Genomic DNA, 24,642 nt, shown 5'->3' on the forward strand with positions numbered 1-24,642 from the left:
AAGCAGAGTTCAACAGAAGGAAGTTCTTACATCTGTGCGTGAGACATTTGTCCTTCACGTTGCAAATACTCGTACAGAAATTAATGCCTTATTAAACATGGACCTGCCCTTGCACTTCGGTGCTTTGATCCACACAATCTTGAATGCCTTGTCGACTACTGGCTTGGCTCATTTTTTTAACGTAGTATGCTCTGGCCTTGTTACCTCGTTTCAGATTATATTCGGTGTGATCCCTGCATTTTTTCATTCAATTTTTTCGAGTGTCTTTGGAGGTTTCCCCTTGCTCCTTGCTTTGGGCGCTTGCATTCTGCTTTTATTTTGTTTATTGCAAAATGGATGCACAGTATGTACCCCTCAACGTACAGTCCCGGCTGCTCCACCTGCGTGACCGAATGCTACAATACCATGGTGCGCTGCCTTTGGCGATTCAAAGTGTGGCGTATGGTTTATCCTTCCAGTTCTCTTTCTTCACTTGCGTGCAGCCTGTTTTCCATTGCCTGGATTGTGAATTCGAATTAGCCCTGGATTTGTGTCTCTGCAACACGGTGTCTCCTGAGCTGGATTTTAATCTACTGAGTCCCTTAGTTGCTCATGAAATAGACTGTTCTAGTTCCGGGATTATGGCCTGCGCAGCAGCACATGGGGTTCTAGGCAATTGTAACATTTGGACTTCGGCCAATGACTTACTGGATCGGAGTTATCTTGAAATAAGCCCGAGTTGTCCTCTGATGATGCTAGAGGCTCTGGAAATTGAGGGACATGTATGTTCTTTCCCTTTGCTTAATTGGATGGCTGAAATTTTCATGCATGATAACAACAACTTCTTGTTGGAAGCAGTTGCAACATTTGGTTCTTACACGTTGTTGAACTGAAGTATGGATTTTTTTTTGCTTCATAGACACGTGCTGGACTTGTGAATATTTTTAATTTTTGACTTGATTTTTCCTTACATATTTGAAGTTTTTTCTCCATGGCCACGTGTGTTTGTATTCTTTGATTTGAGTTTTGAATTTTTATTGCTAAATTTCAAGATTGGCAAAATTTCTGAACTTGGTTCTGTCTCCCTCGAACTTGAACTCTGCATTCTATGATGTTTGCCCTGAGTGCTGTGTGTTCCCCAAACATGTGGGGGGTGTAGTGTGGTTTATGGGCCTCTTCCTGCGTGCATGTTAAGTTAGCATGGCTTATTATGAGTTTAAACGCCATTTTTCACTTTGTTGCTTTTTTGCACACAACATTGCTTAGTTGTTTTTGCAAAGTTAGCTTTCACGAAGGTCTATACATGAGAAAAGGTTTGTTTTTCAATATCTCTAGACATACATCGTGCCCCCAGTCCGTACACTGAGTGCTGAGCCGCCAATGTTACCATAACGTGCGAGCCTGTTTATCGGCGTGTCCGTGTAACACATTCTAGACACAACAATTTGGCAGCTGCAAGCCGAGTAGGATTCTGGCGCCTTTATCATAGCACACTTGCCAGAATTTAACACACTTGGAAGATTCCAGGCATGCAGAGAGACTAACCGATCCTGATGTAATTTACACTTACTGAGCGGACAGGTAAATGGGGTCCCCCTAAGAAAACTCCAGAGACCTTCTATAGTTTTATAATACATAGTTCCTATGTAGGGAGGGTGCTTAAAATAGGCGCTTTTATCACCTCTTTGCACTATCATTGTAATATGATTCCCTGTTTTGTAGTTTAGGGAATTGTAACCATGCTGAATATATTATTCTTAATCATATGTATGCTTATGTTGATTAAAATACTGAGCCTGAGATCACGTTGTTAAAATAAACATTTTAACCTTACTTTGTCTCTATTTTACTCCTGTTGTGGACTGGTATGAACTTATAACAAAAGAGTGTTCTCACTACCCACCATTCCTGAGATGGTCCTAAGTCGCATGTTCTAGGTTGTCTAATCATTAGTTTCTTTGCTATAGGAGGAAGAGCTAATGTGACACTGATTGCTTGTCTGGTAGGGGATTTTGGGTACTAAGGTGAGTTTTGGCACACCCTAATTCACTGAGGTCCTAAGTCTCTGTGCACAGTTCTGTGTTTGAGCAGAAACCCTGTTACACCCCCCCGCCCCCACGGTCCCCAATGTTGAAAACGTGGGTGCTCTGAGTGGGAGCAGGGCACCCACCATACAGGCCAGGCCCCAGGATATGGGGTCCCTGGGGCTTTAAATGACCTGGTGGGGTGCTGCATGGCCCCCTCCCTTTTTAAAAAATGGGCCAGGCCCTGGAGGATAGGGTCCCTGAGGCTGGAAGTGGCCCGGGAGGAGGGCCACTCCCCCCCCCCTTAAAATTATCCCCAAAAATATAAAAGGCTGGGCACCGGGGGCTGGGTTCTCCGGTGCCAAAATTGTCCAGGGAGGCGGGTGGCGTACAGTCTCTTCCTTTTTTTTTGTAAAAGTTTTTTTTGTTTTGTTTTAATTAGGTGATACCCGGGGATGGGTCCCCGTTGCCCAAAATAGTCCTGAGAAGCGGTGCGATGTGTCTCCCCTTCCTAATAAATAGGAAAACAATGGCAAATCACTGCAGGCCCTGCACCCTTTCTCTACCACTCTGCAAATGCGCTACCTCTCCTGTTGCTCTTTGAGGGATAAAGTCCCCTTGGTTGCTGAGGGTCCATAGGGACAAACACAACCTCCTGTTACCTACAGTAAGCCCCAAACTGTGTGATCGCTGAGAGGTGGTGAAAGTCCACGCCCCCTTTCTCCACCACTCTGCAAACATGCCTCTCATTGGCCTGGTAGTGGGGGGAGGAGGTCCCCTTACCTTTGGAGGTCCTCAGGACTGTGAGATCTTAAGCTGTGCATTGCAGGGACATAAGTTAAAGTTAGCTCAGGTAACTATAACTTTGAATTACACTGGTTTTGTGCGAGGGAAATCTGAGCCTAACTATAAAGTCCCTGTAACTTTTGTTTTTTTCACTGAATTTCTGAGGTTTTTTTAAATTCTGCTTCCTAACTATAGTGTCCTTGTAACCTTTGTTTTTTTCAGTGAATTTCTAAAGTTTTTCAGGAGGGGGGACCTAATTCCCTAAAAAGCAGTGCAACAGGAGGTGCTTTTGCAGAACCTGAAGGAAGTGGGCGGGGCCTCTAGCGACTTGCTGGTCTTTTAAAAATATATATTTTTTTTTCAGGGAGAGGGGCCGCATGGCCCCCTCCACAGACCAATTTCAGCCTCCTGGCACCCCATCCCCTGGCCTCTAAAAAAATATATTTTGTTATGATGAAGGGAGGGGCCAATTTTGGGCCTGGGGACCTCATCCACAAGGACCTGGCCTTTGCATTTTTAAAAGATTTTTTAAAAAACAATAAGGGGTTTGGCCACCACGTGGCCCACTCCCGGGTCAATTTAGCCCCAGGGAACTCATCCCTGGGGCCCGGCCTCTAGTGTGGATGCCATCGTCTCGCCCAGGGCACCTACTTAGCAATGTTAGAGACCGCAAGGGGACCCTCAAGGCCCCCGTGATCCCTGCTGGCTCACCCGCCTCCTCCAGGAGCTGGCATTGATTTGACAGAAAGGGAGCTGCTAACATGCAGCTTCCTCTCTGTCAAAGTAATTATGCATTGCTTTTAGCAAGCAAGAGCACAATGCTCTTGCTTGCTCAAAGTGGAGCACAGTTTGCCATGGCTGTGCGGGAGCTGGAAAGCTCCTGCAAAGCCATAGGAAATAGTTACCTTTCAGGGCCCTGGGACAGAGCAGATGCTGAACATGGGTGGTGGGGGTCTCCAGTTCCATCTTTGGCTCCAGGATGGGGGGCTGCACGGCACCCCTCCAATCTTCACTTTTAGCCCCGGGGAGGCGGTGGTCCCCGGGGCTTGGGGTCCACAATGAACCCCCTCCATTATAAGATTTGAGCCGCAAGTAGGTGTCAGTCGGGGGGACCATGTGGACCCCCCACATTTCAATGGTAATTTCTCCACGGAGGTGGTGGTCCCTGGGTCTGCAGGTGGGTATGTGGGCCCCTTGCATTTCTATGTTAATTGCCCCAGAGAAGTGGTGGTCCCCGGGTGGGTCCACGCAAAGTCCCATTAATTAAAGATGAAACACCCAGGGAGGCGGTGGTCCCAAGGCTGCTTGGGGGTTGTGCAGCCCACCCCACATTTATTTTGGCTAAAGCACCGGAGAGGTGGTGGTCCACAGGACAGCAGGAGGGTCCATGCTGCCTGCCTGCATTATTTAAATGTAAAGCCCTGGGGAGGTGGTGGCCCCCGTGGCTGCAGGGGTGTCTGTGCCACCCCCCTGTTTACACAAAGTCCCGAGTAGTTGGCATTCCTCGTGGCTATGAGGGAGGCCACGCAGGCCTCCCCATGCTAATTTAATAGATAGCCCTTGGAAGGTCGTAGTCCCTGGGCTGTGGGAGGGGGCGGGGGAGCCCCCCCACATTAGTTTAATTATGTTTGCCCAGGCTTTGTCAATCTGTGGACATCTGATGCACTTGTTCTAAAATCCATTCACTGTGCATGCACTCATTCAATCATCCATGCACCTCTGATGCACTCATTCAGTCATCCAGGCACCTCTAATGCACTCACTCTAATACCCATTCACCACTTATGCATTCATTCTAACATCCATGTAGCACACATGCACTCATTCAATCATCCAGACACTACTCATGCACATTTAATTATCCATGCACCACTCGTGTGCTCATTCAATCCTTCATGTACCACTCATGCACTTATTTCAACATTCATACACCTCAGATCGACTCATTCAATCATCCATGCACTTGTGATGCACTCATTCTAACATCAGTTCCTCACTGATGCACTTATTCAATCATCTATGTACCATTCATTATAATATCCATGTAGCACTCAAGGACTCATTTAAACATACATGCACCTCTCTTGTAATCATTCAATCATCCATGCATCACTTATGCACTCATTCAATTCTGCATACACCACTCATGCATGCATTCAATCATCCATGCACCAATCATACACTCATTCAGTCATTTATGCAACACTCATGCACTCAGTCAGTCATACATGCACCACTCATGCACTGATTCAATCACACAAGCCCTGCTCATGCAAATATCCTTACATTGTTTTTGCAATCATTCAGTCATCCATGCATCACTCATGCACTCAATAACACATGCATGCACTACTCATGAGCTCATCTAACATTCATGCACCTCTCAAACACAATTATACATTCACACAGCTACACACATACTTACCAATAGTCATTCAAGTAAAAAGTCATTTAGCCATACAGCATACTTAATCTTTTTTTAACCATAAAAGGCAGTTTTAACAAGAAGCTTTTTTTGTATAACCCTTTTCTTTTTTTGTTTTTTTAACACTTTCTATTTTTTGTACAAAAAACAGCAAATAGGGAAGGAAATATTAGAACAATCAGCAGATACAAGCTGCACAAACTAAGGTTTGAAAACTAAAAAAAATAATAGTTGTGCTGCTTAGCTGCATCCGGTGGTACATGCCATGCAGTACATTGCCATACAATAGAATTCTGGTACCAGGTCTGCATTACAGCTTTCCATTTCAGATGGGACATTTTGCCCTGGTACAGGTGCTGCATCTGATGATGATTGTCCAGCAGCTTCTATGTCTTTCTTCCCCCTTTTTAAAGCATTGGTGTATGTGTGGCTGTATGAGTGACCAAGTGGATGTGTGTGTAGAATTATGAATCAGTGAGTGGGTCTGTAAGTACTGGTATAGGTTTGTCAATGGAACCTATGAATCAGTGAATGGGTGTGTAAGTACTGGTACGGGTGTGTCAATGGGTTTGAGAACGATAGTGTGGACTTTAGTATGGGTGTATGAAAGGTTATATGGGGGTGAGTGGGTATATCACATGCACCGTTAGATATGTTTACTATTGCTTAGTTTAGTAATTATGGACATGAATTCGTGGAGTGGGTGTAGTGTGTTTATCTAGGTACCTGAATCAATATTCCTATTATTTGCCCTTGTCCGGTTATAAATCAATAAATATCCCTGCAACGGCATAGAAACCCTTGTCATATTTCGGTCATAGCGCATGCTGTCACATTAAGCAAGCCTATTCCTCCAGCCCCCTAGAAAGCACACCGAGTTCTTAAACAAATCCAAGCCTCCAGCAACCTGGGAAATCCCCGCTGCTATTGTTTTGATTTCGTCCGAGAACTCCTGTAAAACACTGTAAGAACGACCAGTTCTTAGTGACATCTTTATTGACGTCTTATGTCCATCCTTACGTCAACCCCGGCACCTTTCAGGTATAAATATACCAACGCTGCCTTAAGCAAACACACGGTGGTGGTGAATCTGGAGCAGCGACTACTTGCCCGAGAGCCCAGCTGATGCGAGAGCCCACGGACGCTGCCCCTCCCTTTTGACGCGCTGAGAAAGACGCTGTCTTTTCTCTTGCCGAGAAATCCAGCCTCTGGCGTTTCCAGCTTACCCTTGCGGGTGACTGGGATACCGAGTCCTGAGAGAGAGATACCAGCCCTCCTGCCTTCTAATACCCAGGTACTGAACTGACTAAACCCTTACAGAGAATTCTTGAGTCAGATTCTTGGCAAACCAAACTTAACTTAAACTGCTACTTACTCACTCCTTCCCACGTATTAGGCTTAGGTCAGGTACACCGGGGTAGGCGTAGTTAGAAGCACCAGTTGAGTACGATTAGTCAATGTATATATGTATGTATCTATTTTATCCATTTTAAAGTATCATATGGCTAAGAAACCATATGCATGCTTTTACAGTAATATTTTATAATCCTGCTTTTACTGTATGCACTTTACTTAACTATAAGTATTGCAATTGTAGCAATTCATTTCTCTTGTATGAGGAAAGAGACTGCTCAAGAAATAACACCTTTTATTGAAAACGCCCGTCTCTCTTTTTCTCTGCAATCTGGTGAAACTAAGTACGCACTTATTGACTGAGTGACATAGCTGTCTTTTGTTTTCACACGACTCTAGACATATACTCTTATTCAGGGAAAGCAAAGTTGTCATGTTTTATGGTTGTCAGAAACTAAATCCCTTCTTGTCTATCCAGGGAGGTTAAACTCCTCCTCGCCTATTCGAGAATGTTTCTAGTGAACTCTGAGCTAGCTGGCAAAAAACTTAAGTCTAATATTGTCAGTAGAGACCTAGTTAACCTCAGTCCTACGTCTCCACTACTGAAGATATTATTCCAATGCGCAGAGCCTATTGGGACTATAGGAACTACACTACAATGTGAGTTCATAAGCAGTGCATTGCCAGTGGGGAGTGAGTATTAGCTAGCTTACCTAACTATAGCAGCTGAATTTCTTTAGTTTGGTGAAATCTGAGCCTAACTATAATATCTCTGTAACCTTTATGGAGTCGGTTCTTGAATATTGGCACTGTTTCACTTGTAATTACATTTTAAAATGGTTCAACATAGAAGTTTTACCACAGGAGTACTTCTTCTTTGAACCTCTTGATAATGTTTTCCCTCAAAGAAAGCTCTTTACAAACTTTGCAACCATCTTAGACTTTCCAGATGGTATAATGAAGAACTCCCATGCAATGCTGGCTTTCTTCTGTTGAGGTTTTTCATCTATTAGATTTTCTCCCTTAACCTACTCTATGTCCTTCTCTGCTTTCTGCTGCAGCTGATTGTCCTCTGCACCTCCTGTTGCTATTATCTATTTGAAAATTCAAAAATTAGCCACACTCCAATCAGAGTACTGCACTGCAGACACACCTGCTCAGAATGTTTCCACAATGAATGGAATATTCAGAAAAAAATATGGATCGGGACTTCCTATTAATGTAGTAATGTCACATTCTTTTTAGGTCACGTGATCTTTGCTACTACGTACGTAATCGCGAACTGAAGAACTTGAAAATTTCGTTCTCAGGGAATGCTTACTAATATAACAAGAACTTGGCACAAAATCTGAAAATCTGAAAAGATATCTTTATTAAACCTAACATACTGAGGCCACGTCACCCAGAAGCCGTAGCAACTGAACGAGGTAGTCTGAGGAACACAGATGACAGAGGCCTTTTATATGTTTTTAGCGTTACATGACTCAGTGCAAAAGTAAGGGGCAGTCCTTCTTACACAAGCTGCACAAACCCATAATAAAACCCGGGCACACCCCATCGTAAACAGGCCATAAAGAAAGGAGCAGAGACAGGTGTGAGTAAGATAAGACATAGTTGTGTGCAATAAAGGTTTATGGCATGCTGTGCCTTGATACTATCTCGATTGGCCACTGGGAAAGGAACTGGCCGAACAGGTTTGGCTTCAGGCAGTGGAGTCAGCTTGCCCAGGTCACAGAGAAGTCAGCAAAGGTGTACGTGTCCTTCAGAATCGTCTTTGGCCTATGTGAGGGCAACCACAAAATGGCTGCTGCACAAAATGGAACCCAAGGGTTCAGGACGGAATCCCTGATTTAATGGTGATCTCGCCACTCAAACGTGACGAAAATACATGCACACCTTACTTTCGTCATTTTCGGTCTGATGTTACCAAAATCGTCATGATTCGACGATTTAAATAACATGGATGCAGAATTTTCAGTACCACAGAACACTGGAAATAGAATATAAATCTAAGTTTGAGTAACGTATATATAAAAGCATACTTCGTCTGGTATTGTTTACAAGCACTTACTGTCCCACTTACTCTAAAATATGTGTATATAAATATTTACGCTTTTCAAAATACGACCGGTGTCTCAGCAAAATTAGGAAAATAGATGGCCCGAAAGCTTGAAACGCGTCAACAAAGAACTTTTACCTTAAATGAAGACGCTGGCTCTCTATGTTAAAATAAAGCCTTGGCTTAAGAAATAAAACTTAAAAAACCTTAGAAATTCACTGAAAAAAAACAAAGGTTACATGGACGTTCTAGTTAGGAATTGGCATTTAAGAAACCTTAGAAATCCACTGAAAAAAACAATGGTTAAAGGGATGTTAAAGTTAGGAAATGGATTAAAACAATCCTTGGAAATTTACTGAAAAAATCAACGGTTACAGACACATTATAGTTAGACTCAGGTTTCATTCATAAAAAAACCTGAGAAATTGAGCTAACTCACCGCCCCACAATTCACTGATTATGACCTCAAAAATTACATCACTCATGACCTGGTCAGTGACATCATTGATGACACCTCAAATTAGATCAAAGATGATGTCACTGATGACATCTTCCGGTGACTATGAGTGTTTTTAAAAAGTATATGAGTGTTAAATACATATACTAAGGTGTGTTGGTGAATCATTGAGTATATGAGTCCCTGTATGGATGATTCAGTGGGTACATGACTGACTGTATACGTGATTGATCGGGTGTCTCAGTGAGTGGGTGAGTCAGTAGCTGTATGGGTTATTGAGTGCATAGGTGAGGAGCTGGATGGGTGACTGAGTATGAGGATGTGTCAATGAGTGAATCGATGTCTCAGTGGTATATGGATAAGAAACTTCATATGTGAAAGGCAGCAAAGGTGATTGTTGGAGTATATGAGTGACTGTATGTGTGAGTGAGTGATTGTGAGTGTGACTATATGAGTGAGTGTGTGCTTGTGTGCTTGTGTCAGTGGCTTTATAGGTGAGTGAGTGTATTAGTATGTGTATGAATACATGTGCGGATATGTGTATAACTGTATAGGTGAGTAAGTGGCTGAGTGACTCTACGGCTGAGTGAGCAGGTGTGTGAGTAGCTCTAGGGGGGACTGACAGTGTGCGAGTGGCTGTATGTGTATATGAGTGGATATATCAAGAGTAATATTAGTGAGTGAGTTGATGTATGAGTGGCTGTATGGGTGACCAAGTGGATGTGTAGACATATGAATCAGTGAGTGGCTGTATAAATACTGGTATGGGTGTATCAATGGGTTTGAGAATGGTGGTGTGGACTTTGGTGTGGGTGTATGAAATGTTATATGGGATAAGTGGTTGTGTTAGAGGTTCTGTGGATGATGTCAACATTGAAGTCATTTGAGAAGCAATCAGTGATGTCACTGACCATATCATGAGTGATGTAATATGTGAGTTCATAAGCAGTGCATTGCCGGTGGGTAGCAAGTTATAGAATGTATCTGGTTTTGTATGAGTTAAACCCGAGCCTAATTATAACATCTATGTAACCTTTGCGGAGTTGATTCTTGAATATTAGCACTCAGAGGTGTTCCTGATCTGCCAGATATCGCCCTTTGCTACAGGAGTAGCTTTCCAGCCTTTCTACAACCACAGAAACCTGTGCGAGGAACAGACCATCTCCGTGGCCGCAGAGGAGGTGAGAGGCGCGGCCCCCGGGACTGCGAGGACCAGCATTCACCATCAACAGCTTGTTCCTCTTCCCGCCCGAGCCGCGCCCCCTCCCAGTGCCACGCCTCCCGCTGACCGCTCTTTACCTCTCGCGGCCCCCGCTCCGCGGGGGCCGCTCGTCAGAGGTGTTCCTGATCTGCCAGATATCGCCCTTTGCTACAGGAGTAGCTTTCCAGCCTTTCTACAACCACAGAAACCTGTGCGAGGAACAGACCATCTCCATGGCCGCAGAGGAGGTGAGAGGCGCGGCCCCCGGGACTGCGAGGACCAGCATTCACCATCAACAGCTGGTTCCTCTTCCCACCTGAGCCGCACCCCCTCCCAGTGCCATGCCTCCCGCTGACCGCTCTTTACCTCTCGCGGCCCCCGCTCCGCGGGAGCCGCTCGTCAGAGGTGTTCCTGATCTGCCAGATATCGCCCTTTGCTACAGGAGTAGCTTTCCAGCCTTTCTACAACCACAGAAACCTGTGCGAGGAACAGACCATCTCCGTGGCCGCAGAGAAGGTGAGAGGCGCGGCCCCCGGGACTGCAAGGACCAGCATTCACCATCAACAGCTGGTTCCTCTTCCCGCCCGAGCCGCGCCCCCTCCCAGTGCCACGCCTCCCGCTGACCGCTCTTTACCTCTCGCGGCCCCCGCTCCGCGGGTGCCGCTCATCAGAGGTGTTCCTGATCTGCCAGATATCGCCCTTTGCTACAGGAGTAGCTTTCCAGCCTTTCTACAACCACAGAAACCTGTGCGAGGAACAGACCATCTCCGTGGCCGCAGAGGAGGTGAGAGGCTCGGCCCCCGGGACTGCGAGGACCAGCATTCACCATTAACAGCTGGTTCCTCTTCCCGCCCGAGCCGCGCCCCCTCCAAGTGCCACGCCTCCCGCTGACCGCTCTTTACCTCTCGCGGCCCCCGCTCCGCGGGTGCCGCTCATCAGAGGTGTTCCTGATCTGCCAGATATCGCCCTTTGCTACAGGAGTAGCTTTCCAGCCTTTCTACAACCACAGAAACCTGTGCGAGGAACAGACCATCTCCGTGGCCGCAGAGGAGGTGAGAGGCGCGGCCCCCGGGACTGCGAGGACCAGCATTCACCATCAACAGCTGGTTCCTTTTCCCGCCCGAGCCGCGCCCCCTCCCAGTGCCACGCCTCTACTCTTCCATTGCGAATTTAAGCAAGTCTAATAACGCGCACCGCGGGACGCGCGCGGGTCGTAGCCCGGGGCGAAGCCTGGGCCAAGGGTGGGCCCGTCCTAGCCCGTCACAGACCGGAGAGGACTGGGCTGGGCCCACCCCCCAACAACTATTATAAGGTAAACTCCCAGAAAGGAACATTACGCCGCCCGGGGAGGGATTACACAGTACTCACGATTTATAACTTTGAGTAAACCGACATCTGTCATTTGCCCTGTCAATCTACACACAATGTCTTCAAGGGGCTCCCGGAGCAAAACACTTAAAAATATGGCGTGCTCAGTAGGCCCCATAGATCAATTCATTACGAAAGTGAATCAAACCATCGATCAAACAGTAATGTTGATTGACCGACGAGTTTCCTACGAATTAGACCAAGCAAGACGCTCGTCAATGGGTCTGCTGGCACAGGCACGAACGCCAAATGCACAACCACAAAATATAACCATGTTGGAAACACACGCGGACATTCATGCAATTCCTAATTCAGTTGACCTCTCAGTATCTTCACAATTATCAGACTCACAATTGACTCAGGGTCTTGAGCAAACCCCTGATATCTTTGCAAGCCCGCAGTTATTGCAAAATGAACTCACACAGAGTGAAATAAGAGGGATAAGGGAAGGAGCAATCCCGAAACAGCCGCAACATAAAGGAATACACAAAAAAAATTCTGAAAACAAAGATACCGCAACCTCTGAACTTAATTTACATTCAAAATTCTGTGAGTTAAATAAAGAGCAAAGTCAGATCAACACCAAATTTACCGAAGTCACTGAAATTAACAGCAATACTAACTCTGACGTAGTCATAGTTGAAAACCATAATGACGGTGCTAACTTCACCCAGACCCATAATGAAAATTCAGTTCCACCCTCAGTAAGAACTTTCAACAATGTCGATACACAATCCTCCCTGTTAAAAGAAATAGCTGAAATAGTCAAATACCAGCTACAACCTATTCAAAAAAGCCTAGAAATAATAGAGAAGCAAGTAGCGATATTAACTGCTACCTCAAAAATACCCCCAAATCTAAGAACCCAAGATCTCCCAAACCCGGTAGGACATAAAAATACATTTAATAACGCAAATTCTACTAATAAATCAAAACAACCAGCTAACAATAAGGCTATAACAAATACTTTATTCGTAAAAACAGGAGATCCCCTAAAACATTTAAATAATTTATCTTCCTTATCAAAAACTAAGACCCCCCAAGAACCCCCCAAATTAGCTTCAGGCATACAAAATCAACCACCAGTCAATGCTCCCGCAGTAAATGTCCCCCCTAGACCATTAGCACCAACCAGTCCCCAGCATGACCAGTCACAGAGGTATAACAACAAACCTGAACGTTTAAAAAAAAGATGGCCCAAACCAGTAAACCTCCCACCGGAGGCAGCCCCTTTTGTAGCTATCCTAACAGGGGTTCCAGAATTAGGTAATGACACAGACGAACCAACCTGGTCCCTACTAAATAAAACCCGTCACTGGCTGAACATTAACAGACCTAATCAGCATAACTATGTTACTAGAATCACCACAGTGAGAAGGGCCTCATGGATAGGCCACCAACCAAAAACAATTCCAGGTGACTGTATAATAGTCAACTTTGAAAATCCCCGTGCTGTGGATCACATATGCGCTTGGGACTCACTGGGAAATAGTGGAGGAATAAACGTAAAACGCCTATCCTTTTTCTACCCCCGACAAGGTCATCGATTTGAGGACCCTAACTGGCCCTCAAACTGGTCTTGGAACCAGTCCGATTATGGGCAGAGAAGATGGAACCAGGGTGATTGGGGTTATGGAAATAATCAAAGAGGCTGGTTCCATGGAGAATGGGGGCATGATCACAAAGACCGGGGTGATTGGAATACCTATGGCAGGAGGGCTCAGCAATTACCATACAGAGAACCATGGGGAGGAATACCAACTTTCAACAGCTACAGTTGCTTAGAGATGGTCGATTGACCACCATCACAGAAGCACATCATGATACAAGAGCCGAAATATCCTCTCAAGGCTCATACTAGACCCTCGACAGAGTTACAAATCGCCCCAAGGGCGCAGGTAAATGCTCTAAATTCGACATCTGAATTACAACCTATTCAATTTGAAGAAACTAGTGTTCTGAAAACGATACCAGCCGCTACTACAGAAAACCCTGACAAGAGGGTGCTATTTTGGAATGTTGCGGGGCTAGCGACTAAACATTCTGAAAAAAGCTTCCGTGAACTGGTTGACTTGAATGACGTAATTTGTCTCCAGGAGACATGGCTTAATGACCCAATCCATCTCCTGGGTTACAAAACATACTTCTCCCAAGCAATAAGATCTAATTCAGGGAGAAGCAAAGGAGGCCTAACAATATACATTTCCAACCTTTGGCCTTGCTGTGAAACAACTCCTGTAATACTACATCAGAACTTCCAGATCATTAACATTCGAGGAACTAATCAAGAGGTTTATACTATCATAAATTTCTACAACAACATGAGCCCGACAGAGCTGATCTAGGTCATAAATGAAATTTCTAATCAGACCAACGACCTTAAAACAAAATACGCTAAGGACTCACATACAATAATTTGGGGAGGAGACTTCAATCTCCACTTATGTAATAGAAGCGACACCTCCATCTGTGGGATTACAGACGAAGAAGGAAATTGCTTAACTCACTTTACCCATACCACAGAAGGCAACAACATTCAGGCCATTATGACTGAACTAGATATAGGATTCGCTAACATGATAAAGATGCCCATAACCCAATTTACTCCAACCTTTCATGGCAGAGGTTTTGAAACTCTAATAGACTATATACTAGTATCCAATAATAAAGCTTAACGTATTAAGACCTTCGAGGTGCACAATAATGCATTAAACGACCATTTTCCACTCAGACTGACCTATCAAGAACTCGATCACCGAAAGAAAACAGACAAGGCCCATTCTAGCTTGCTCCATCAGGAAGCTATAACATTGGACAGATTAAACGGCTACACCTTAAAATGGGGCAAAATAGACCCGGAAATTATTAATACAAGAATAATCAAATTATGTAGAAATGAAATAGACAAGTGCCTAGACCCTTCACTACTTCAACAGAGATTATGAACAATTATAATGAAATCGTGAAAAATATAAGAAACGAACTAACCAAGCCCAACAAACAAAATAAGACTATAAGAAAGGGATGGTTCAACACGGATTGCACAAAAGCCTATTCGGACTTAAAGAGGGCTCTAGCCAAAAAAGAAAGAAATAGAGAAGAAGTAATCAAATTAAGGAAGGTTTATACGCTGGCAATCAGACAAAGAAAAAAGGAACTACAAGCAAATCTTTGGACCAAACTATTAAAAAGCAGCACTTTAAAAGATAGTGCTGCTTTTTGGCAGATAGTAAAAACTCCCTTTTTAACAGAAAATAATGACGATCCTTCTTTGGATGTCGCCATAAACGCAGAGGACTGGGTGCACCACTTCTCAGGGGTCTTTAGAGAGGACAAACTTACAGATTCAACTCCCCCGGACCCCCTTCCGCTGGTGAAATATCCACTAGCAATTCATTTTACAATCAACGAAACGACGAAGGCTATAAAGATTGCAAAATCTGGCAAAGCACCAGGACCACACTCGGTTCCGATGGACTTATATAAATTCCTACCCGACCTTTGGTCCCCCCTCCTCACCAAAGTATTAAACGCGGCGAAGGAGACTGATCTCCCTGACTCTTGGTCTACTTCGACACTCGTCCCCATATTTAAGAAGGGCAACAGAGACAGCCCCTCCTGTTACCGTCCCATCTCCCTCCTGGACTCGATCGGAAAAATGGCAGGGCGCATACTTCTTGATCGACTCCAGGAGTGGTCAAAAGAACATGGGGCACTCTCAGACCTACAATATGGGTTTAGGACAGGACTGAGCACAGTGGACCAAGTCCTAAATTTAACACTACTGGCTGGAAAATACGTAAATGCTAAAAGATCTTGCCTACATATGGTTTACGTTGACCTCACAGCAGCGTTTGACTGTGTAGAACACTCAAAACTTTGGTCTATAATGCTGCAAATGGGGATTGAACCACCTATAGTCGACTTCCTCCGCGAATTATACACCGGAGCCACGGGTAGGGTTAGATTTGGGATAGGTGGACAATTAACTGACAGTTTTCCAGTACAGAAGGGGGTCAGACAAGGCTGTGTGCTGGCCCCTTTCCTATTCACGCTTTACACTAACGGTCTAGAGGTTGCAATGTTAAAGGATGTAAAAGATTTCCCAGAAGACGGTCGTCGGCAGATTCCAGCATTATTATACGCCGACGACGCGGTAATTCTTGCCCGAACTCCAGTTCAGCTTCAACGGGCTTTAAATAACTATTGCTCTTTTATGACCAGCCTGAATCTAAAAGTCAACATAAAGAAAACATACGTGATGCACGCCGGTACCAAGGGTAAAAAAGTAAAGAAAATCCATGTGGATAACTTACCGCTCGAAAGAACAAACACGTACCCTTATTTAGGCATCACCATAGACGAGGCATTTAATTGGAAAGAAGCGGTTAATTCCCGAAAACTGGCCCTTATAAGAACAGTCGGTGCATTAAAGGCTTTCTCTCTACGTCTCGGTAAAAGACCTCCTGCCGAGATGATTAAGATATACAATGCTAAATGCATTAGCACAGCCACCTTTGGAGCAGGGGTCTGGGGAATGACAAAAGTAGAACAATTACAAAAAGTCGAAAATTCTTTCTTAAGATTTTTATTGGCTTTGCCAAAAAGCATAACCACATTTGGATGTCACCTTGAACTCGGAGTGGATTATATTTCCGACATCATTAAAATCCAACCGATTATGTTATGGCGCAGAATCTGGGCAACGGACCAATGCCAGCTTACAAGAACAATAATTCTGGACTGTATGAAACTTGACAACATGATAAAGATAAATTGGCTGGTCTACGTGAAATCCTTTCTTACAGACATTGGTTTCGCGAGATTTTTTGATGACCCCTTATCAGTAACAGACATATCGAAAAAAGAACTAAAAATACTTTGTCTGTCGCACCTATGTCAACTACGGTTGTTGAGTGAAATAGGGAAGCCATCAGTTCAACAATGTTTACTAATACAGCTTGTCCCCACCATCCAACTGTACTTGCAGTATGATTTAACCCAGTATGAAAAATATCTTCTTACTCGTTTCAGGTTTAACTTATACCATTATATGGTTTTATTTCCTAACCAGAATGACTGGTCACATAATATTTCTGTGTGCCCCTGTGACCAAATGTCCTTACAGTCTACAATTCACGTCCTCCTTTTTTGTAAATTTTATACGCCACTACGCAGGCGGTGGATAATACCATTATTAAAAGTTTTTAAAATTCGCAAATGTCGCCCTGCCTACTTGGTATTACAATTTTTGGAAAATAATCTGATGACCAAATCTATTGCACAGTATCTTAAATTATGTATTAGGCACCGAATGCACTTATGAATTCCGATTGAGAAGCCTCTTTCGGTATAAGATGGACTGCTAAAAATGCGCTCTTAAGACACTGTTTGATATAGAATGAATGTATTTTAATATTTTTGTCTTTTTATGTACTTTTATGGCTTTCAAAAAAATGGAAACCGAATAAAGATGATTTGATTTGATTTGATTTGAATATTAGCACTGTTTCACTTGTAATTCCTTCCATGAGAAAATTAGTAGTATGTCTCTCTGAAACAAAGAACCAGTAACAGCAATTATCCCTCTCTTTTTACCTGATTCTCAAATGCTAAGCAAATCAAAATGTTGTGTTCATTTTTTCCTATTGTTGTGCTACTTTTTATTGGGCACTTTGTTTTAACCCTTTATAAGCCTACTCATGCAAAGTCCAATCTGGTAGTGACTGTGGATGGAGTTGCGACTCTATCACAGCGCCCTGTCCCCCCCCACCATGTAGCAACATGATGGAGTCCCACACAGGAGTCCATTTTAGCATTTAAAATAGAAGTAATAAAAAAATGTTTGTTGCATACATGTTGTAATTACAGCAGGGAATAATTACAGCAGAGAATAAGAAATGTTATTATTTTCAACAATATGTTATCTTAAAAGCACTTTCATTTTCAAAATAAATCCTAAACATATTTGCAAACCTTCCACCACACAGGCCTGCTTAAGTTTCCATAGCAACCTGTTTTGAAACACTATACTGTAACAGGAGGTCAAAAGTGCACTATCAGGTTTGGTTGAGTGTTTCTAAACAAAAGTTTAACCACAGTAGCATAACTTGAAAAATGGACCAATCACAAATCTGCTCACATTTCCGATGAAAACACAACCTATTTTTAATTTTTCATTTATTTACAGCACCCGATCAAATTCGACAATATGAACAACCAACAGCACTCCTCCATTTTAACTGTCTTTCATTGTACAAACTTTCACATTCAACTGCAGCCTTCTCCTGTGTGCTACTACTTCTTCCTTGAAATGTTTAGGGCGTGGATTGTGGGTCACAGCTATGTCTTCTGGGCCAGAGAATATGCAAAAAAAGAGAGGCATTGACAGTGACTTGGGTTTGCCTAATGTGGAAATTAAATCGTTTGACTAGAGATGTTTAAAGTGCATCAATTGCTGCCTTTGTTTGAAAGTATTACACATTGCCAACATCCAGACCTGTTAATAGTGCACTATGGTGGCAATGACCGGTGCACTGTTACTGGGGTTGGATTGGAAATTGCAATAAAGGACACCTTTGGCCAATTAAAGACACTTTTACCTCACTCTACCTTGGAATACTCTAACATATGCCAAAGACAGAAATGGAAGTGGTCAAACCAATTCTGGCCACAGATTGACAAAGCCAGGAAACATGTAATAAAACTGTTTCTGCATATCCCAGATATATATGTAATTGGGTGCATTAGTGTGTGAGTGAGTCTAGGAGTGTTTCTGAGATTGGGTGTGCGAGTCTCTGAGTGGGTCTGTAATGAGGGGGATGAGTCTCTGAGTGGATGTGTGACTGGACATGGGTGTTTTGTAGGGCTCATGCCTGAGCCTCACTTTGTTTAATATATACATGGCTCCACTGGCTGGGATTGCAGAGAGTTTTGGCTTTGATATAATCTCAAAGTGGATGACACCCAGCTGATGTTTACACTTGGCCAGGACCTGAGAGCGACAAAAAAGCATTTGCTATCAGGCCTGTTAGCTATCTGTAACTGGATGAATGAGAACTATCTCCAGCTGAGAGCAGATAAGACGGAGATCATGCTGTTTGGCAAAGCCTCCACTATCTGGATGGACAACTGGTGGCCTCATCAATTGGGTGACACTCCCGTGCCTAAACAAACAGTAAAGAATTTGAGGATAAAACTGGACCAAACCTTATTGATGAAAGAGCTCATTGCCACTACTATCGGCACATGCTACTATAATCTACGCCTTTTGCGCAGAATTACTCCCTTCCTCCCTACCACTGCTTGTAGAAAGTTGGTCCAGGTCACAGTAATAAGCAGACTAGACAATGACAATGACCTTTTGGCAGAGGTCAGCAAAACATTTGTCTCCAAACTCTAGGTTGGTCAAAACACTGCAGCCAGGCTTATTCTTAATTGCCCTAGTGGCACCTCCTCAGCCCCCCTGCTGCTAGAACTACACTGTCTGCCAGTGAAGAAGCGCTCTTTTTCGAAGATTTGCTGCCTTATGTACAATGCCTTAAAATGCAAAGGCCCGCTATATCTCTGGAAAAAATAAAATTATACTCTCCCTCTCGCAATCTAAGATTCTGCGATAAAGCCTTACTGTGTGTTCCTCACATTCGTCAAACACACAGTGGTGGATGAACCTTTTCCTATCTTGCCCTCATGTACTGGAGCAAGCTTCCTCTCCACGTGCGCTCCTCTCCAAACTACTGTAAATTTAGGAAACAACTCAAAGCATATCTATTCTGACCTTCTTTCCCATTTCCTCTATCCTGTTTCGGCGACAGCGCCAAGATGCCACTGGGTGATTTGTGCGCTATATCTAATTTAAATAACATAGCATAACATAACGAGATGTGTGATTGTCTGAGTGAGCCTTTGACTAAGTCTGTAAGTGGATGTTTAAGTCTCTGACTGGTTCTGTAAGTGGGTGTATGCATCTCTGAGTGGGTGTATGACTGTCTCAGTGAGTCTGACAGTGAATGCGTGAGTCTCTGATTGGCTCTATGAGTGAATGCATACGTTTTTTAGAAGGTCTGGAAGTGGGTTTATGGGTCTCTGAGTGATTCTGTGAGTGGTTATGTGTGTCTCTGAGTCAATGTATGAGTCTCGAAATGAGTCTGTCAGTGGGTGCATACATCTGTGGGGAGATGGTTGACTGGGTACGCGAATGTCTGAGTGGGTCTATGAGTGGGTGCAAGAGTGTTTGAGTGAGGGTGTGACAAGGTGCATGACTGAGTTTGTCTGTGAGTAGTTCTGTGAGTCTGTGTCTGAGTCTCTGAGTGGTTCTGTGAGTGGATGTATGAGTTTGTGAGTGGGCGTATGAGTCTCAGTGGGTCAGACAGTAGACATATGAGTCTCTGGATCTATGAGTGGGTACATAGGTGTCTAAGTGCTATGTAAGAGTTAGCGTGATTCTCTCAGTGGTTCTGTGTGTCTCTAAGTTGGTCTGTGAGTAGGAGTATTAGTATCTGAATGGGTGTGTAAGTAAGTAGGTGCATGAGTCTCTGACTCAGTCTACAAGTGGGTATGTGAGCCTCTCAATGAGTCTCAAAATGGGTGCATACATCTTGGAGTGGGTCAGTGACTGGGTGTGGGAGTGGCTGAGTGGGTCTGTGAGTGTTTGCATAAGTCTTTGACTGGGTTTATGAGTAGGTGTATATGTTTGTAAGTGGGTCGGTGATAGGGTGCTTGAGTCTCTGAGTAGTTATGTGTGTCATTGTGTGAGTTTCTGAGTGGGTCTGTCAGTGGGTGCGTGACACTGTGAATGAGTCTCTGAGTGGGTAAGTGACTGTTTCAGTGCATTTCTAAGTGGGTGTGTGAGTCTCTGAGTTGGTCTCTCAGTGGGTGCATGCATCTACGAGAGGGTCTGGGAGTGGAGGCATGGCTGCCTGTCTGACTTTGTAAGAGCATGCATTACGTTGAAATTTTTTTTCTTTCAAAGAGGTTTGTGAACCTGCCAAATGGTTGCATGGGGGTAGCTCAATGAGTGCCTCATGGGGGTTTTGACTTCACACGTGTAGAAAAAATATATATCACCACATTTCACAACTCGTAAGGGATGCCTTGCAAACCTATACAATTCAATATTGGGGTCAGAGTACCCCTACCCTGACCCCTTTTAAACATTTTACCACTCACATATATCACCCAGGACTGGCACTGCTGCATTAAATTGCAGAGCCGTGCTGGGAGACGCAACCCCACCGTTGTACAATAAAAAATATTCTTACTATTCTAAAACACAAAATAGTTCTCCATAACAACCGTACAATACACCCATGGGGCCAAGGTTTACCTACCCTGACCCCTTCTATGTATTTCTGACCTTTAAACATTCCCCCAGGACCAGCTCACTTCACATAATGGTTGGCGCAACATTTTCCAAAGCTTGCCTCCAGCCAATGACTGCTCTCTTCCTGTTGCGTGGCTTAGCGTTGCAATGCATTGGAGTCATGAACTTTTTGCAACCCCTGTTGTATATCTGAAAAACCTTTAAATAATTCAAAAACTACTGTACAGATTCTGACAAGTTCACAAAAAGGTACTTCCCTGAACTAACATCTACCTTCATCCCAAATTTGGTGTGATTCCGTTCAGCAGTTTGTGTATTAGCAGTGCCTAAAATTCCTTTGGAATTAACATGGAGAAAACATGTTTTGGGACCCCCTTTTTTCTTGGCCCTTGATTGACAGATCACCCCAAAATTTTCAAGACAGCCGCTGAAGTGAGCGGCAAACTACTTTTGTAAATTTTGCGAGGATTCATCAATCATAGTTTCCAGACCCATACAAAGAGAGTCGCTGCCACCTGCATAGGTTTGCTAAGGGGTCTTAACCCTTTCTTGAAATGTTTTGACCCGGTGGTACGACAGCTTATTGTGCAGTCTACCATACTCTCTCGCCTAGACTATGCTAGCTCTCTGCTTTTGGGGGCTAATAAAGCAGAGATACGGCGACTTCAACGAGGTTGGTGCCCGGCTGGAGCCATTATCCAAAGGCTGCACTGGCTTCCGATTGATAAGCGGATCCAGTTTAAAGCTCTTTGCCTATCTTTTAAAATTCTAAAATCTGGCAGCCCGGCATTTTTGGGCAATTTACTGACCCCATATGTGCCCCACCGACAGTTGCACATGGTGTCTGTCCCGCGGTTCAAACTCTCCCGGGTAGAAGGGCGCTCATTCCGGTATCTGGCGGCCAAGCTGTGGAACTCTCTGCCGGTACATATCCGTGGTATGGAGGACCTGCTGGCTTTTCGAACAGCCATTAAAACCTTTCTTTACCCTTCAATATAGCTCATGGGCCTAGCTACACCCGCAAAGACCTTTTCGGGCTGTGTGTGTTGTTTTTTTTTCAGATTTGGCAGCGCCGGTACGCCCCTTTGCTGGGGCAGCTGCGCGATTTAGAAAACCTATTAACAATAACAATAACAACAATGCCAAAGTTATTGTGAAGATTTTTTGATGTTACAGTTAGGAATTAGTATTTAAAAAACCTTTGAAATTCACTAAAAAAACATAGGTTTCAGGGATGGTATAGTTAGTTGGACATTTGATTCATAGAAAACCAGAGAAATTCGCCTGTTATGGTTAGTTGAGCTAACTATAACTCCCTTGCCCACAATACACTGCTGATGATGTCACATTTTACATCACTCATGACATGGTCAGTGACATCACTGATGACATAACTGGTGACATCTCAAATGACATAACTGATGACATCATCCAGTGAATGTGTGTTTCTGTAAAGTTTAAATATTTTTCATATATATCTATGCCAAGGTGTATTGAAGAATGAGTGGGTTTATAAGTGCCTGAAGGGATTATTTAGTAGGTGCATGACTGACTGTATAAATGAGTGATTGAACATGTCTTACTGAATGCACGGGTTAGTGACTAAACTGTGTGAACGTCTGTATTACTCTCTTAGTTAGTGTGTAAGCAACTGCATGGGTTGGTGAATAGCTACATGAGTGTCTATATGGGTTATTGATTTGTTGTCTGAGTATCTGTATGGGTCCCTCAGTGTCTGTGTGGGTGGAGGGGGTGTATGCCTCTGTGCATAGATGTCTGAGTGGGTGATTGACTGGTTGTATGGATTCAAAAGTGCATCTGGGAAGGGCTGTATGGGTGAGTTAGTGTGTGCATGGGTGTGTTGGTGAGTGAATGAATGCCTCAGTGGTGTATCTGTGACTAACTACATATGTTTTATGGCACCATATGTGAGTGTTGGAGTATATTAATCACTATACGTGAGAGTAAGTTATTTGAAGAATGGGTGTATAAATGAGTGTCTGTTTCTATCAGCGATTGTATAAGACAATAAATATGTGTTTTTATCTGTATATATAAGTGATGTGGTGAGTTTATAAATAATAGAGTTGGCGTGTATAACTGTATACATGAGTAAATGGGTATATGATTGATTCTTTGCATTACTGACTAGGTGTGTGAGTAACTCTGTGGGTGAGTGGTGGAGTGTAACTGCATGTATAGATGTATGAGTGCATATTATAGTACTGTATTGATGAGTAACTACATGTATAAGTGACTGGATATGTGTGTAGACCTAGGAAATAGTGAGTGGTATGTAGTATATGGCATTGTTGTGTGTATGGTTTCAAAAATAGTCTGCATTTTAGAATGGGTTGATCAAAGTTTACATTAGGGCATCAGTATGTGCATCAGATTATCACATGGATGATGTCATCATTGATGTCATCAGTGATGTCATTTGAGATGTCATCAGTGATGTCACTGACCAAGTCATGAGTGATGTAATATATGACATCATCAGCAGTGCATTGCGGGTGCACGAGTTATAGTTAGCTCAACTAACTATAACAGGCTAATTTCTCTGGTTTTATATTAGTCAAATGTCCAACTAACTATAACATCCCTGAAACCTATGTTTTTTACTGAATTTCAAAGGTTTTTTAAATGCTAATTCCTAAATATAAAGTCTGTAAAACCTATGTTTTTTTCAGTGAATTTTGAAGGTTTTTTAAATGTTAAGTTCATATTTTAATATTTATAAAACCTATATTTTTTCTATTTTTTTGTAATATTTTGGAACTCTATTATCGTTTTTTGTTAACTTTAAAAATTATGTAATGTTTTATATCTTCCCCAAAAAATATGTATATCTTTTTCTTTTTTTTGACAAAACTGCAGTCCCATGATGGTAGTGTACCAAGCTCCATCACCACGCGAATCCTATCCTCCATATTGCTAAACTCGTAAATGATGCGCATTTCATATCCGAATGGTTAGTGGCACCGCATCCCGCGTAACATCATATATGTATGAGGTCGCGCCAGCTGCTACTTTACTATCCAACCGGTACGCAGTACCAAGCCATGCGTTACGTCATGTACGTATGGGGTTGCGCCCGCTGCGCGTTGCGTATGCAATGAGTGCACGCTGCCAGGCCCTGTGTTACGTCATAGACGTATGGTGTTGGGCGGCATACGCCATTCCCTCATTTTTTTTATGTCTCAAAACTATATCTAAATAACTTTAAAGTGTATATGAGAGCAAGCGATAATCTAAAATATTTTAAACATTTATATATTTCTAACTATAATAAACTAATATTATGATAAATATAGTTTCTCAAAATCGCGTCGGGTGCGGCCTCCTTGCGTGCTCGGTGCACGATTGCCATATGATCTTAAAAAAAAGCATTTGATTAGTTCATAACATTTCCCATTGTAACAGTTGGAGGACCCCACCCATTTTAGTCATTTTCTCTACAGCGTTTGGTGTGACACACCCATTCTGCTTGGAGAGATTTTTATAAAAGCTTTTTTGCTGTGTACACATATCTTATACTACACACAACATGCAACAATCATCTTTATCAATATTCATGGTCTGTACATTAGCCTTCCACCTGTGATGGCAATGCATCTCAAACGTTACATCAAAAAACAAATGTGTGTTACACAATGCCCCTTGTG

General features: G+C 43.3%; 1 protein-coding gene across 2 annotated transcripts in view; it reads left to right on the forward strand.

Annotated features, from left to right (window-relative positions):
- The window catches only part of LOC144769598 (sodium- and chloride-dependent GABA transporter 2-like), a 762,140-nt gene that overhangs the window by 275,758 nt on the left and 461,740 nt on the right, over positions 1-24,642 (forward strand). The gene's annotated exons all lie outside the window — the stretch shown is intronic.

This window comes from Lissotriton helveticus, chromosome 1_1 (genome assembly GCF_964261635.1).
Source record: "Lissotriton helveticus chromosome 1_1, aLisHel1.1, whole genome shotgun sequence".
Taxonomy (NCBI): Eukaryota; Metazoa; Chordata; class Amphibia; order Caudata; family Salamandridae; genus Lissotriton; species Lissotriton helveticus.